Source organism: Pagrus pagrus (genome assembly GCF_965226575.1).
Source record: "Pagrus pagrus genome assembly, chromosome: 9".
NCBI lineage: Eukaryota > Metazoa > Chordata > Actinopteri > Spariformes > Sparidae > Pagrus > Pagrus pagrus.
In genome coordinates this window covers 25,563,347-25,579,233 of record NC_140193.1, presented here as the reverse complement: position 1 = coordinate 25,579,233, position 15,887 = coordinate 25,563,347, and the positions used below count along the sequence as shown (strand labels likewise).

The 15,887-nt window shown below is 44.3% G+C and overlaps 1 protein-coding gene across 5 annotated transcripts in view; it reads left to right on the top strand.

Annotated features, from left to right (window-relative positions):
- The first annotated feature begins 43 nt into the window (after window positions 1-43).
- The window catches only part of sema5ba (sema domain, seven thrombospondin repeats (type 1 and type 1-like), transmembrane domain (TM) and short cytoplasmic domain, (semaphorin) 5Ba), a 188,035-nt gene continuing 172,191 nt past the window's right edge, over window positions 44-15,887 (top strand). For all 5 annotated transcript variants that reach the window (XM_084361449.1, XM_084361451.1, XM_084361450.1 and 2 more), the window contains exon 1: window positions 44-227. The gene's annotated coding sequence lies outside the window, so the exon portion shown is untranslated. The remainder of the gene's footprint in view (window positions 228-15,887) is intronic.

Here is a 15,887-nt window from a genome sequence, read left to right as displayed (position 1 = left end):
TCAGCCCGTGGTATCGTCCGACGCTCGCGGAGAGAGAGGGAGAGGGAGAGAGAGAGAGCGCAGTTTTTGGCTGCAGGTCGCTCGGAGAGTGACGCACACAGCGGCTGAGGACACAACAGTAGAACCCGTCTCTATTCTGTCTCCACTGCTTAAGAGTGCGAGTCCGATTCTCTCCTCATCTCTGCCTGGCATTGTCATCAAGTTGGGGAATACAAACACCTTCGAAGGTAAGAAGGAAAAATCACTTTTTCTTTCTTTTCTCCGGCGAAATACCTGAAATGACTGACACAAAAGCACTTTTTAGGTGTGTTGCGCTCCAGTTTCCAGCTTGTATCCCGCTTTAGATTTGCGGTTACAGAGGAAAATGGATGTGTTGGACAGTGACTGAGGTGCTGGATTTTTATGCTGGAGAGAAAAATGCAGACAATGCCTCAGTGCGAGTAACCTGCTTAGATAGAATAAAATCCCTCCTCCATCATTAATGGATTGGCTCCTCGGAAGCTTTATTCTGCCACGCTGTGGGGTCCGTCTCTCTCTGGACCGTTTTTTCTGTCAGAGCTGTGGCATTTTTAAAAATTCTAAATGTCAACCACTTTTCTGCGCGTTTCCCCCCCACTTTGGCTGTTTCAGGCGAGCTGATTTGTCCGTTGATAGCATGTGTTATTCAGGGCAGTTAGCAGCTCCTTTATGCCACGCCAGTTTTACTTTCCACTCACGTTTCATCCCAGGATCAGAGGAGCGTTTGTGGGCTGCAGGAGCTGCCTGAGCCTGCCACAGTAGCAGTCTCAAACTTACTTTGTGCAGCACGCTGCCCGTAGTGCCGATCCAGACGAGAGGACAACTTTAAAAAAAATAATCATCAGGGGAAACTTCATGACAGGATCTGTCGGAAAAGTGGCTTTTCTAAGAGTTTTGCGTTTCAATTGTGATGTTTTCCACAAATTGTCTTAATTAAAACACGGTCAGCTCGTTTGGACCACAGAGATGTCACCATCTCTTTGTCCTTCTCACAACTTTGCTCTCGTGTTTTTGTCGTCCGACTTCAGACTGCTTACAATGACCTCATTGCTTATCAATTCCCGATTGACAAATTGGCCTTTACGCGCGGAATGCGCAGCCTTTACGCACAGTGCGAGTGTTTTTATCTCCCTCTACGCTCTCCAAATCCGAGCAAATGCTCGTCGGACTAATTCTGCACGAAAACACTCAAATTCAGCTCAGAAAGTCATTATTCATGAGCTTGTCACTTGGTTGAATTGCCTCTCCATTTCTCCCCGACACACTCAGACACTCCAGATCTAATTTTATATAAAAATCTAAAGAAGGATGAGTGTCCAGCAGAAAGCTTTCCAGCGTGGGGACGTTGAACAAATAAATGCAGTGCTTTAAAATAGGACAATTCCCTCTTGCATGTATTTAAGTTGATTATACTGATGCATGGTCGGAGCGGGAGACGGGCTGTGTTGTTGCAGGGCAACAGAGGGCAGTGTTGAGCAGCGCTGTGCAGCTGTGAGAACACCTTGCCAGGTGAAGTTTGCTGCATCATGTGCCGCTGGACTCTGCTGCGTTCTCCACAAGTGAGCAGAGAAACAGCTCGTCTGTGCGCTGGAGCAAAGGTTCAGCACTCAGTCAGGCTGGGACAATTGAAAACATGCAGGGAGGGACTCTGCTTTAATGGATTATTGCTTGTGTGATGTTTTTGCTTTCGGTGATTAAATGTCAAGCACTTTTGAACAAGCTTTTATCTGCAGGCGGTTACCGGGAACAGCTTCCAGAGACATTTAGTCCATAGCTGGCATTTTTCGAGGCTTAAAATATCACATTCACTCAGCTAAATTAATCAAACAACTTATTCGCTTGAAAGCTGTTTTTTCACCAACAGTGTGCAGACACCGCTGGGGCTCAGCAGCTCTTTTAGCGCTGCACTATTTTCTCATCCGTCATTTTATTGAGCCTCAGTCTCCTCAACGGCATCAATGAAGGACACTCTATTATTCATTAACACTCAGACGGCTCTCAAATGCAGCTGAGCACGGCTGCTTTGAGGTTTGGGAAATTTGTGTCAGATAACATAACAAGTTTGTGTTGCTGTTGGGCTTTGTCCAAACCAGAGTTTCACTTTAAAACATGCCCCGGACAGAAAATATTTATATCGGTGTCCTGGAATCACTTAGAGATCCAATTAAACAAATATTCACATTTTCACAGTTATTTATCCTCTAATTTCTCTCTCAGTACAGAGTAATCATTACACACAACTACAGCACAGAGTCCTGGTTCATATCCAAACAACCCAATTCTCCCCGTCTGAAATTCAAAACAGCCATTGGCACCGCTCTCGCTTTTATTTTTATTCTCTCGTCAACACGTGTGAAAGTCCCATATCTCCCCCATCTTTTGATTGATATTCATATATTCTTACAGGTTTTGTCAGGCCCACATGCTTGTCTTATGGATGATTAACGCTTTTGTTATAATGAAGAGCTGTTTCAGTATCCCCGATCAGTCCTTTCAAATGGAAAACAGGTTTTCATCTTTGATGAACTTATGAGGGCTCTTGACAGGTCCTGGTTGGGGGGGAAACCAGACCAGCAGAGCAAAAGAGATGTGAAACAAAACACAAACTCCCCCCTCCAGCCCGGCTCCTTTTTAGACCACCTCTATGTTCACTTTCCCCTTCTCTCTGCCTCTCCGTCGCTCCTCCGGGTCTTTGTAGTTACAGTGTGTGAAAGTTTAGAGGTCTGTATCTTTGCGGCATCTGATGTCGACAATTAATAATTCATTTTCATTAACAAATGTGGTAGGTGTGGAGATGAGCTGGCAGCCTCTTCATCAAATTTTTAATGATGCATATTTAAGCTGCGCCGCGCCGATTCTCTCTGTTGTCGGGGCATCATCTGAGAGCGGACAAACGGATATGAAAGTTTAATGTGTGGAGAACTTGATCTGTCCTCGCCTCCATCTGATATCAGCTCTCTAGGAAAAAGAAATGATGCCATGTTCAGTGTGACCTCCACGAGTGTGTGAGAGTTCTGTCTAAAGAGATAACAGACAAATACAGATAGCAAATATGATTCAGTCTGGTTTGAGGCAACACTCTTTACACAGTTAACGCTCAGATATCTGCAGGTCTATAAAAACTAGAAATAAGGAGAATAAATCTGTCTATCCAGAGTTAACAGAGTATTTTTTCAAAGTGCAGCTTTGCACCGACCACAACCAAAGCAGAAAGTGACGACTTCTGCAGCATGATGTTTCTGCTGTTAGTCTGTCATTCAGCAGTTTGGCTTTTCATGCACGTCAAACAAGCACTCCGGGACATCTGTCGCCTCTCCTACAAACCAGCCCTCAGTTTATTTATGCGCTCTAACACCTCATGCTCTTTTTATGAATCCCGACTTGAGAGCGGCCATGACAAAGATGCATTTCCACGCTTTAAAACCCCAGGAAGGATGCTCCGAGAGCTGCTGCGAGGCAGTGAGTGACTGGCTGAGACGTGCTCTGCCGACCGTTGATCTTGATTCTGCTCCCTCTTTACACTCCCTGAACCTGGTATGTGAAAGTGAAGCGGGGAGATTGTAGACTTTTAAAGTGGCCTTCTTGAGCAGGATTCACATGGTAATTAGGTCGGGGCACGCTGAGGAAAAACAAAGCTGTCCGCATGCAGAGAGAGGAGAAAACATACCGCGTTTTTGTCAAGACGCTTCAAGGAGGAGTGAAGAGACACGCAGAGAGATGCTTCCTTAAAGTGCCTCTATATATTCTGAACGCTACAGCCACATTGACAGTCTGCGGCTGTCTGTTATGTAAATATAATGCCAGATTTGAAATCACAGTCTCAGGCGCTGTGACTTGTGGCGGCAGTCCCTGGCCTCAATATTCACTGTGGTCTTTATACCCAGAATACAAAGCACTGCTGCCTTGTCACCTGTGTGTTATTATGCTGTCCCACAGTGCTCACATAAATGTTGCCATTTTCCATTCAGCGCACTCTGAAGCCCTGTGCTTGAGTACTCCTCATTCGATTTCAAATGAAATCACTCCTCAGCTATTTGTCAGCCTGTACAGAAACATGCAAATTCTGTCTGGATGTTTTTGGAGGTTGACGTGAGCGTTCTGTGCCCAATTTTACCCGTCAGACACAACTCGCTCCAGCAGCACCCTGACGAGAATCTCCCTTCGACTTTCTTTCAGCCTTTTGTTCACAGGTGATGAGAGTGTGTAGTTGCCATAAGCAGACGGTTTGAGCCGTCGGCAGACGGAGGCCAGCGGTGTGCGTGGTGCAGTCTGAGCCGGTGGGTGGAAATGAATAATTCCACGATGTCTGTCTGGGTCCCCTCAGCCTCCGAGGATCTCATTGTTTCTGAATGCAGAGTGCACTTAGCTTGGCCTTGGCTCGCAGTGTCTGTCTGTTTGTAACCTGGCCTCTGTCTGCCTCGACACGCAACCTCCGCCGTCTGTGAAATCTGATACAGCTGCAGCGTCTCTGCACTCTGTCTGCAAGCCTGCTAATTAAAGCTTGATGCGACCCAACAGACTCAATTTGTCTCTGGAACGTTATCATCGTTGTTTGCCCTCCCTTTCCCTGTGATGTTTTTATTGTACCATACAAACAGGATGAGCAGAGATGAAAAGGGCAAACAGTCTGTCAGGCAGGAAAATAAACTGCGGAGGGAAATGTTCTACCTAATGTGATGTCATTTTAAGTAATTTAGTCATAGAGTGATTGTTTAATAGGAGAGGTTGATTTCATCATGTTCAACATGTATTCATGCAACAATATCAAACGTGTGGTTCCCAGCTTCTCACTAATGAAGATTTGCTGCTTGTCTGTGTTTTATATACTTTATAATTGAATATATTTGTTTTTTTACTGTGAATATTTTTTTTTGTTTGTTTTAAAGTCTGAATTCTGGAAAAAAAAAAAAACTTTTTTTACAGTGGCCCGAATCCTTTTCCTTAATGTGTTGAATTGCCACACTGCAAAAAATGCCACTACAAAAATGTTGTTTTTGTTTTTTTTTCTTTTTAATGATAGTTTCTGAAAATTCACACGAACATGAATCCAACATATTAGCAAAGACAAATTCATTAAAAATCCTATAATTTACACAACACTGATGGTAGTCCATCATGTGAGCAAGCTAACTCAACTATCCTCAACGACAATCCATGTAGGTGAGCTAGCCTGCTAACTGCATGTTATTGCCCCACATTAGCCAGCTGTCTGCATTGTTGTAACTTATCGAGCAAGAGACTCTGCAAGGCTCTCCACTTGAGAAGTTTCAAAGGTGACATTAATGTGCCTGCTGACTTATTTATACATGGCACTACAGGCCGCCCTACATGTTAATGTAAGCCTAGTTTAATATGCAAAGAATTTTATACATATATGTAGTGGGGGCTCCATGCTCTGTCTCTCCATCAGCTAACGGGTCCTTGGCCTGCAAAACGTTGAAGACCCTGTTCTACATGATTCTCTACGTTATATGTCTTGCTCAGTAAGATTTTGAGGTTTTGCATTGCAGAAAGAAAAAGCAATCTACAGAACTCACTGTGGTCTCTGAGTTTTTGAATGATTAGTTCATTCAAAAATCAAGCAACTGACAGATTAATCATTGATCAAAATAATTACTTGTTGCAGGCCTAGTTTAGTGTAACTCTGACTGATCTGTAACCATCCTGAGAATATACAGTTGCACTGTGTTTCTCCTCTACTGGCCATTTGAAAGACAGCTTTTCAACTGAAGGTGTTTTTCCTCGCAGCGCCAAACTGTTCAGTGTTTTCCTTCTCTTCCTTCCTCATTGTTATCCCTCTTGGTATTAGACGAGGTGTGAGTGTGTGCTGTGTGCAAGCATGCGCTCATTCGTGCGTGTGCGCATGCGTGCATGTCTGAGCAATTTGATTTTTCTCTTTGTATGCGTGCGAAGCGGACGTGAAGGCATGTGCCTTTTCTCTCCTGTCCCTCCTCTGTTCAGCCCCGGCAAGGTCTGAGCAGGGCGAGAATAAAAGGGGCGCGAGAGGAGGAGAAAGTGCTCCCACAGTTGATTTGGCCATTGTGGGGGGAGGAACACTATTCCCATTGATGCTCTGGACGCATGGCTGAAACCCCCAGAAGCTTTAGGAAGGGAGCTTATTCAAGGCTTGATGTGACCCGGAGGACTGGGCTGGAAGATGGGTGTTGAGCCCATTGTGGGGACGGTGGGAACATTGTCCCCGCTCCGCTGCTTTAATACCACTCTGAACCAGCGGCCCTGTGAGCTGGATGGGCTCTCAGGTTATTCGTTTTTGCTTTACAGGACACTAGAGAGGTCTCTTAAGTTAGAGGTCTCATGAATGTTCAAAGTACTCATAAGAGATCTGAGAAACACTTTCCTGAAGGCTCCCATCAGATAATCTATTATGAGTTTTAACTGTTTAGGAGGGTCGAGCTCGGTCACTATGACATCAGTATCCTGTTATGAGTGCTGTCATCCCCTCCAATTTTGTAATATTGTGAAATAGTTTTATGCTGTGCTTTCCTGCCAGTAGTGTGTCACTGGATTTCATAACGGCCCTCACTAGAGCCACAACTGGTCATTTATAGCACGATGTTGTTATATTGATTCGCCGTAAAACTCTTGGGTCGGCGCTGTGCTCCCATCTGCCTCCAACAGCTAACATTTGTTTCCTTTATACATGAACGCAATCCTTCCCTGAACTCAACCAGTTAGTTTTAATCGTCCAAATTGAAGCAGACTTTAACCGTCAGATATTTATCTGACATTATGCAACCCATTTGCCAAAACAAGTGTTGGAAAAGTATGTTTCTGCAAACCACAAGTAGAATGAAACTTTATTTGACCACTTTTTGACCATATCGTGCAGCCCCGAGTGGGATGATCGCCATTCAGTGAAGAGCACTCTCTGTCTGCATAGCTGGTTAGTCGAGTTGATCTGGTGACTGTGAAGGCCATAGCATATGATTCACATCCTTTTCATACTTGTGATCTCTCGTGATATAGAAATTGGGGATTTGGGAAAACAATATTACATCAATATTAATTGCAAAGTGAACACTGCGCACATTCTGTCCAGACTGACTCCAATAAGTGTTTGATGGCACTACAAAGAGAAATAAATGTGGTACCTATCTTCAGTGTCGGTATATCTATATCATAAATACTCTAAACATAGAATTCAAGTGATAATATAACATAAAAAACTACTTTGTTAAATGCACAAGTGTTGTTGTGTCAAGTGTCTTCATCAAACTATTGCTTTGGCTCTGAATCCTCAGCGTTCCTCTGCAGGATCTCTGGGTTTCAGGTATTTTACTCTGAAAAGCCGCATTGTGCCCTACATTCAAAACCTCTCCTAATGGAATAAGGCTCATTTATACTCTGCTGCACCCTTGAAAATGCTTCTATCTCTTCCAAATGGAGTCACAGGCTGAGAGCTCAACTCCTGTCTTGAGTCTGTGCTCAGGTTTGCGGTAAGCCCTCCAAACACGGCTCGGATTAGGTCATATTGGGGACTCCTGTGGTATTTATCTGGCTACGTATTAACTCACTGACAGGAAAAAGGTGACTTTATGACATATTTCGTCTCCTTTTCTGTTGTGTTTGTAAGAGACTGCCATGATTCGCTTTGTTATCTCAGCATTACCTGCAGGTTTGGAGGTTATTAGCCACAGCAGATCAGAGAGCCTGATGTGTTTACCTAAAGTTTTATTAGCATTGGTTTGTTTCCAGTATCACACTTTGATTAACTGTCTCTCGCAGGTCGTATAACTGGCTCATTAGAGAGAACAGCACATGCATCCCGGCTGGTCAGCAGTCTGCTGTCTGTGGATGTGTCTGTTTGTAAATCCGTGTGTGCATATGTGCGCTTTCTACATTTGCAGCGACGGGCACAGAACCAGCAGTTGGCGATTGCCGGCCGCTGGTCTCCACTTCCACTCTTACCCTCAACCCTCCATCGCTGAAGCATGTGTAATTGGACAACCGCATGTCAGGCTGTGATTTGCAGTGTGCGCCTAATGATTTTGCAGCACTAAATATGATGAGAGCAGTTGTCCCTTTGTCCGATGTTGGCTGGAGATGTAATTTAATGGCTAAATTCACTGAGAGAGTGGAGAGTAACTGGAGAGAGAAAACTGTGTCCGGCTCATTCGCCTCAGCGTTGTTTCCACCCTCTCCTGGACTCCTGATAGGATTTGTCCCAGTTCCTGTTTTTCGTGATCCACATTTCCTTTAAACGCTGTTATAACTGAGGCAAGAGTGTCGCATTCAGGCTGTGACCCTGACCCACTTGTGTCATGACTAACCCTCAGGTCTACCTTGATAATGATGAATGTAACAACTCTTTAAGAAAATACATTGAATCTGGTTTGTTGTCTGCTATTCAGGGTGTCCGTTATTTGGTAATTACCGTTTTTGTTTTTTTTACCATTAAAATCTATAAGTTAGTCATATTTAAATCTCTCCAGTCATACTGTCTGGTGAAAATAATCCCCTTGTGTTCACACCAAACATGAAGCGAATATTTTGAATTTTGCAGTGCGATTACATCTAACCTGTCAACCTGTCTGCAGCAGTGAGCTGCGGAGGTGGACTGGGTGTAATGTACTGTAATTAGTCACTCTTCGTCCTTGTTGACTGATGACTGGAGGGTAAGTGTACTTTACCTCATGAACACACAGAGAGGAGAGAGGAAACAGAACAGACTGGAGGGGGAAAAAACAGTCTCCGGCGAGTGCTGAGTTCAGTCAGAGGCCGAATTGAACACACACTCGCTTGCTTGCCAGCTTACGGCTAATGTACAGTCAGGTATTCTGGTGCTGCTGACAAAATTTGCTTCACTTTCAGTGTGAACAAGTACAATTTGAACTGAACAAGAAGTGGAGTGAGGAAAGATTGATTGTCGAGTGTCATTGTTAAGTCGTTGGGTTGCTGATGCATGGTATCCTCCTAGGCATGTGAATTGTTGGTAAACTCAGTAAATACAGCTAACATATTTGACCGGATTTCTCCCATGTCTGGAACATTGAAATATTCCAGGACACATGTTGACCGGCACATTTATTTTTTTAACTAAAACTCTGCTAGTATAATTTTGATCTGCAGTGGAGAGGACCTCACAAGTGCCTTTCTCTTGTTCTGTTTGTAAAACCAACTATTCTGTGAACAATTTCTCAGCAAATAAAACCAAAATATAAAAAACCAATATGTGTTTTTCCCATCTCATCATCTTGCTGACCGGCGAGTATGACCGGCCCATTTAGATGTCACACAGTAAACATAGGTGCGGAGCATGCATCACAAATAGTCTTTGAACCGCTGAGAAGAACGACATGGACCGGTCCGCTGACAGCTGGATAATCAGATGCATTGCAGCACACAGATACAAAGGCCTCAGTGGTGCTGTTTTTATAGTTTCTGATGGTTTCTTTATCGTTTTGTTAATCTTCTATTATTTCTTATTTCCATTTTTATGACAAGTTTATCTTCCTCTATCAGAATCCAGAGCCTCTAAATGTTTTATGCTGCATGTTACTATTGTCCCTGGACTCTGACCCAAAGACAGCAGGCCTGCATATTGGATAATTACATATTTCCTCAGTTTCCACACTGAAAACACCTTTTGTTGCCTGATCTGTCTATCTATTCACTGCCTCCAATATATGCTGTACCCTCACGGTAAAACACGCTATCACACTGACTTGATAATATCATCTTTCATATGTCATTCATAGTTTTTTCCTTCTCAATCCAGTGACGATTCCCCCCACAATCTGCTTTCAGCGCCTCTGGTCAATTTTCTCTGGAATATCAGCAGAAAGAGTTTGTATGTATAAGACAGGGCTTAGTTCTGAGTGACAAAAGGAAGCAATAACAGAGACCTCATCCTCCTTTGTGTGGCAGCTATAGTCCTATTTCACATCTCAGATGCCAAAACATCTCAACATTTTCACACAGAACCAGACTGGCTATTATTCAGTGTCTGCCTTTGATAGCTTTTCTTATTTGACCTGGGTAGCAATGAGCACCTAGCTGTACTGAAGCCTAACCTGCCAGACGTACAGGAGAAATTATTCGACTCTGTCTTTCGACCTTTCTGTTTGGCTCTTGCCAGAATTTTTTTGGTCCCAAGCCAACTGACAGACTGGAGTTTTTCTCCACCAAAGTGGCTGATTTGTGATTCATGGTGCGTGTGAGCTTTAGGCCTATTTCTGGAGTTGAGGCTTGCATGGGGATGGGGATGCGAGAGACGCTTTAATCAAGAGCTCATTAGCTAACTGGTGCTGAACATGGGGAACACATACGAGCGCGAGTCCGTGCACCGAGTGTAGGAGCAAACACTCCAGAGTATGACCTTCTTCCTCATTATTGAAATTCAACTTATGCATTGATAACCAGCAGTAACACCCATGAATAGTAAACATAAAATAATACAGCAGGGAATGTGTGTTTGGATGACAAAGAGAAAATGGGGAGAGGTCGAAAAGGCTCATGTTGAGCAGCGGTGTGATGCAGTAGAGTTACATAAAGTATTTTTGCTTTAACGTATCATTACGGAGTAAATGAATGAATAAACTCAACTTTGTCCTGTGTTGTTGGTAGTGACTAGTCTTAGGGAAGCGGAAATGATGCGGATTTTTAAGGAGCAAACTACTTTTTGAGAGAGAGATACATCCTTACAAGTCGAAGACATGTGTAGGGCAGCCAACAAGCCCATCTGTGCAAAGAGTGCACGTTGGTGGAGTCATTAAGAAGGAGGTATCAGAGGTGTTTTTGGACCATACCTGTTCAGTATACACAGATTTATAAGAAGATACAGAAGACAATGAGTTATTTATTGGTTATTTAAAACAGGGATATTCAGATGCCATTTGAGAGTTGCTTTGGTCTTACACTTAAACGCCATGTCGATGGTAGAAATGATTTAATTGGAGCAGAGGAATGTAAGAATAAACCAAGCCCTCTGATTTATGTAGTGACGCAAGGTTTTCTTATTGGGTTTCCAAGATACTGACACTTCTGGATAAACCCTGGTTGAGAAAGGTCTCCGAATAAAAGACCACCACTTGAAAAATGGCACAAAACCCTAGACCTCATTTGACGTTTGACACGAGGATCGGCTGCAGCGCACAATAAAAAGGTTGCTGTGTCTGTCAGCAGTGACAAGTCTGATGTTCGAGTCGGCAAAGTGGAACAAAAAGTACCGAACATATAAGTCAGAACCGCTCAAGCTTCAAATGTTCAATCGTAAACACATTTTTTGTGCCCCACTACCTCCACAACACTGCTGAGTTTGGTTCGCGGTTGGTTTTGGTTACTATGGTGATAGAAGTGGCTCTCGGCGGGGGCAGGAGGGTCTGTTTCAGACGGAGGCAGACAGAGAAAGAGAGGAGTGTGACAGTGATTAATGTCCTGGCAGAAACAGAGACAGTCCACTCTCAGGGCCCCGTCGTCACTTCAGTGCGAAGAAGCGCGCCGGCCCACAACCAATGCAGCGTCTCAAAGCACGGGACCGGGAGGAAGTTTAATCATAATCACCTGAATTATTTATTATACAAAAATCTATTACTTTTTCGAGTTGGTAGATGAAAGCTGGAGTAAATTGAAATGTTGGATTAAGCCGAGACGGAAATGAGATTCACCTGTGTGTCCACTAAAATCAATCCTCACCATCCGGCTGATTAATGGAAAAACATTTGTCTCTGCGTCCCCGTCTGTCGCTCGCCTCTCATTCTGAAACATCAAACGGGCTGAGGTGGCCTTTCCCAGGGGGCGTGGGCAGAGTCGTGTGGCGCTGTGGTAACCGTGCAGCCTGTTAACAAGGAAGTGAAGTGATGGAAGACCAGAGGCCCAACGTCTGTATGATAGAGATAAGTAGCCAGCTGTGCTCCCTCGTTCTGACGTCCCTGCCAACAGGAAACACTTGATATGTCTTAAAGGAGATATAATGGCAAGCTGACAGTTTGTGTCTTATTGACCTATCACCTATTGCATTATTTGGATGGTCTTCTTTGGCTCTTGCACCTCCTGCGCACCTTATTCCCCCTCTTATTGGACACACTTTTGTGTAAAGGAACAACCTCAGAGCTTCAGTGCCATACCTGTACCTCTTTCATGTCCCCCACCTGGATCTCAAGGTCCATTAGAGCTCCTTTTGATGATTTCAGTCTCTCGTTTTCACGCTTAAACGCACTTCCCCTCTGGGCCCCTTTACTCCGTCTCTCCCGGTGACACTGCAGGTGAAAGAAGCCTCTGTTGGGCTGCTGTAGTGCATAGCGTGAGCACCACGTACTGCAGGTAAATCTCATCTCGGAGGGGAAAAAAGGCCTCTTCTTCCTGTCTTGTGACCTCTGCACCTGGCGCCCCTGCCCACCACCTTCAAACACTCTCTGCTCTCTGTGACTCGACCCTCTGCCCCTCCCGTCTTCTCTCGATAGCAGCTCAGGAGCACACAGTCTATGCGATACCGCTGTAAGGCTTAGTAAAGACATGATGAATGAGCTCCAGACATACACACATTCCTTTGTGTATTCATTCAGCTCCAGGAGGTAACATTACCTTGTCATTTTTCCCCTCACCTGCCAGGCTTCTTCACCTGACCCCAGCAGAATAAATGTGTGGGCTTGTTGTCATATTTCTGATCACAAAACGCTAAAAGACCACAGGCAGTTCCAACAGGACGGAAGTGGAGCGCTTTCCAGCCATGTGTAAATCAGCGGCTGGGTGTTTGATGGCGGAGTAAATGTCTGCCCCCGCTCACAGCAGATTGCGTTTGCTAGCCTTGGCCAGCAGCCCCATTCATCACCCACCACGATGGCCACTTTAGTCAAAGATCTTTAAACTGTGGCTGAGGTCCCAGCAGAGGTCCTGACCATACAGTTTTTTTCAAAATGACTAATGTAGAACAAAAGCATCTTGACACAACACTTGTTGTTGTTGTGTAATTAGTAAATTAATTTCCAATAGTGCTTTTAAAATATGCATCATCACTTACAAATTACAAATAAAGTGATTTGCATGTGTTGTTTTCAACACGCCGCCTCAGGGAGGACTAATCTGGGCTGTTAGTTGTTCACATAGCAAAATAATATGAGCTCAAAGGTTCTGGAGAAGGCTCAGGTGAGCGCGGTGTAACAACGGGAGATGTTTTTAAATGTCTGAAAACAACCAAAGCGAGTAATCAGTCGGCTGAAAACAAGCATGTTAAAAGAATAAAACGGGCAGGATGAACATCAGCGTGTCCTCTCAAGATGAAAAGCTCTGCGAGATAAAAGGTGTGACTCATCAAATGTTGCACAGCTAATTTGAGGAACAACAGAAAGGCGTATGAAGCAGCGTTTTGCCTGAAACAACCACCGAGGGCAGCTCCGCAGGAACATTTAAATATGGTGTATGTGCCCATCTTTTCTTCATTGAAACCTGTATTATTATTTATGTTTTGTTTTTTTTTCATTTTAGAGTCGAAAACAACCCAAAAAGACACATTTCGTAGATTCTCACCTTATAAAAGTTATAGGGAATATACAGCTGATGAGTGTAAGTCTAATGTTCACTCTCATTTTAGCTCTGGTTTTGGTCTGCACCACAGTCCTCGGAGCTATATCTGGCTCTTTAGCTGCTAAATGTGCCACTGTGTTCACCAACGATGTTTGTCTGCTGTCTGCTGGCTGGTGCTGGACAGATACTGTGCACTGAGCTCGTTAGCTGTTAACAGCTGCCCACAGCTGCGTTAAACGAGGTTGATGAGAGCAGGATCCTGAAACAATACAGTATCAAATCACATCAATTTTATTTATATATGGCCCAAAATCAGCCAACAGTCCCCGTTTGTACTCAACTTAATGATTTTTTTCATCAAGATCCATGCATTATTCTCTGAGAAATGAATGAAAAAGGTTCTGTCTGGCACTGTTAAAGAAAGTGAGAAAACATTCCTGGATCCATCCCTTTATCTGGATCAGCACCAAAAGTTAAAGTGGTCTACTCTGGGCTGAGCCACATCCTCCGTCCAAGCATCGTGGAAATCTGTTCAGTAGTTTTTGTGTAATCCTGCCGACAAACCAAGCAACAGACGTACTGAAAACATAACCTCCTTGGCAGAGGTGATGAATGCATAATGAGGTACATTTTCCTCTGTAGCGATGCCTGGTCTGTCCCCTGTCAACCTAGTGCATCCTAGCAGTCTCTTGCCATGTAACTGGTTCAGTGTCCGCAGATCTGACCTTGTTTCTTTGCCTCCTCTTTGCACTAAATCCAATTGACATCCAACCAACAAGGCTGATTTACCTCATTTACCCACACTGCAGTGGTTTGGACTGTTCAGAAACTCAGGCTGATGAAGGTAGGTAGATGAATAATTACGTCATGTCAATGCAACAGCACTAACAATTAGCACAGGGTCAGACAGGCAGATGTGTCTGCTATTTAGACACATGCTGCTCTCTCATTTTCTGCCGCTCTCCTGGTTTTCGCTTCTCATTTCAACTCCAGTGAATTATGACGCCCTTAGGGAGCAATGACAAGACAAAGCAGGGAAAACACTCTTCTCACAGCAGTCTCCAGCGCTGTTCGGCAGCTTTTAAGTTGCGGTACTGAAGTTTTTGGAGGTGAACAACTTTAACTGAAGGTCAGAGGCTCAGACAGCAGGCCAGCACAACTCAAAGGCTGTTGTTACATGGATATGTCTTATTGTATGTACGCAGAAGCCCTTGGCTGCCCTGTGCTGTCTGTTGTTGTGAATTAATCAGAAAGGAGCAAAGCTGCAGTTAAGGTGCATGAAAATATCAGAGATGTTGTTTGTATGTCTTTACCTTTGTTACTGCCGCCAAGGGGGGTTATGTTTTCACCCTTGTCTGTTTGGTGGTTGGATTACACAAAAAACACAAACTGGCTCGTCCCACATAAGGCCCAGCACTGATGTTGGATGATTCATCATGGTACCAGTGATGTTCTGGGTGGTTTTGATGACCTGCTGCAGAGCCTTCCTCTCCTGGGCCGTGATGAGCCATGCCAGTTTGTGATGTTTCCAGTCAGGATGCTTTCTTTTGCTCCTCTGTAAAAGTTGATCAGAATCTGGCTCTGGAGTTTAGCTTCCCTAAGCTTCCTTAGGACTGTTGCAGGTGTACAGGACCTTCATTGTACTCTCAGTTTGGTAAGGTTTAGGAAAACATTGTGCTTTTTGCTAAAATAGCTACGTTATTTATTTAACTTTGGTAACAAATGAAATTTTGCATGTTACATAATTAGAGAACCTTCCTCTGTGGAACTTCTGTGTTGTACTGAGACGAGGCCCTGGACATCGTGCATGAAGTCACATCCTTTGGACTGTCAGGGTAAATCCCACCCGAGTCCGTCATAAAGAAATCCACAGTCCAGCTGATGAGGACGGTCTGGTTGAAACAGGAAAGTATTTCCACATTTTTAGAAGCATATTGCATAAAATATCCCTGCATTCAGAAACACTAACTTAACTTTCACCTTGTTTGAACTCATAAAACAAAGAATACAGAAGTTCTGTCTGCGAGGAGGTTGTGTAGGTGCAGAGGAGTAGAGTCAACACAGATATAGGAAGCAGGATGTTGTTTCTCTTATAGCCACCTCTCTTAGCTTGAACCCTTCTGACGGTCCTGCGTCCCCCACAGTAACCCGCCTCAGCCACCCTCCGTGCCTCTGGCTGTTTCGACAGTGTGCCACTGCTGGCATGACGCCCAGACACCCTTGGCGATTTAAGAACCTGCGGTGATGGCGGCTGTGCCCACGCGTCTTCGACTTTGCTGAAGATGTGCTCCTATTTATTAAGGTGGCACAAATGACAGAGGCCCGTTTGTGTTCTGCGGCGAGAGGGATAAACAAGACATAAAACACACGGCTGTTGGTCGGCGACA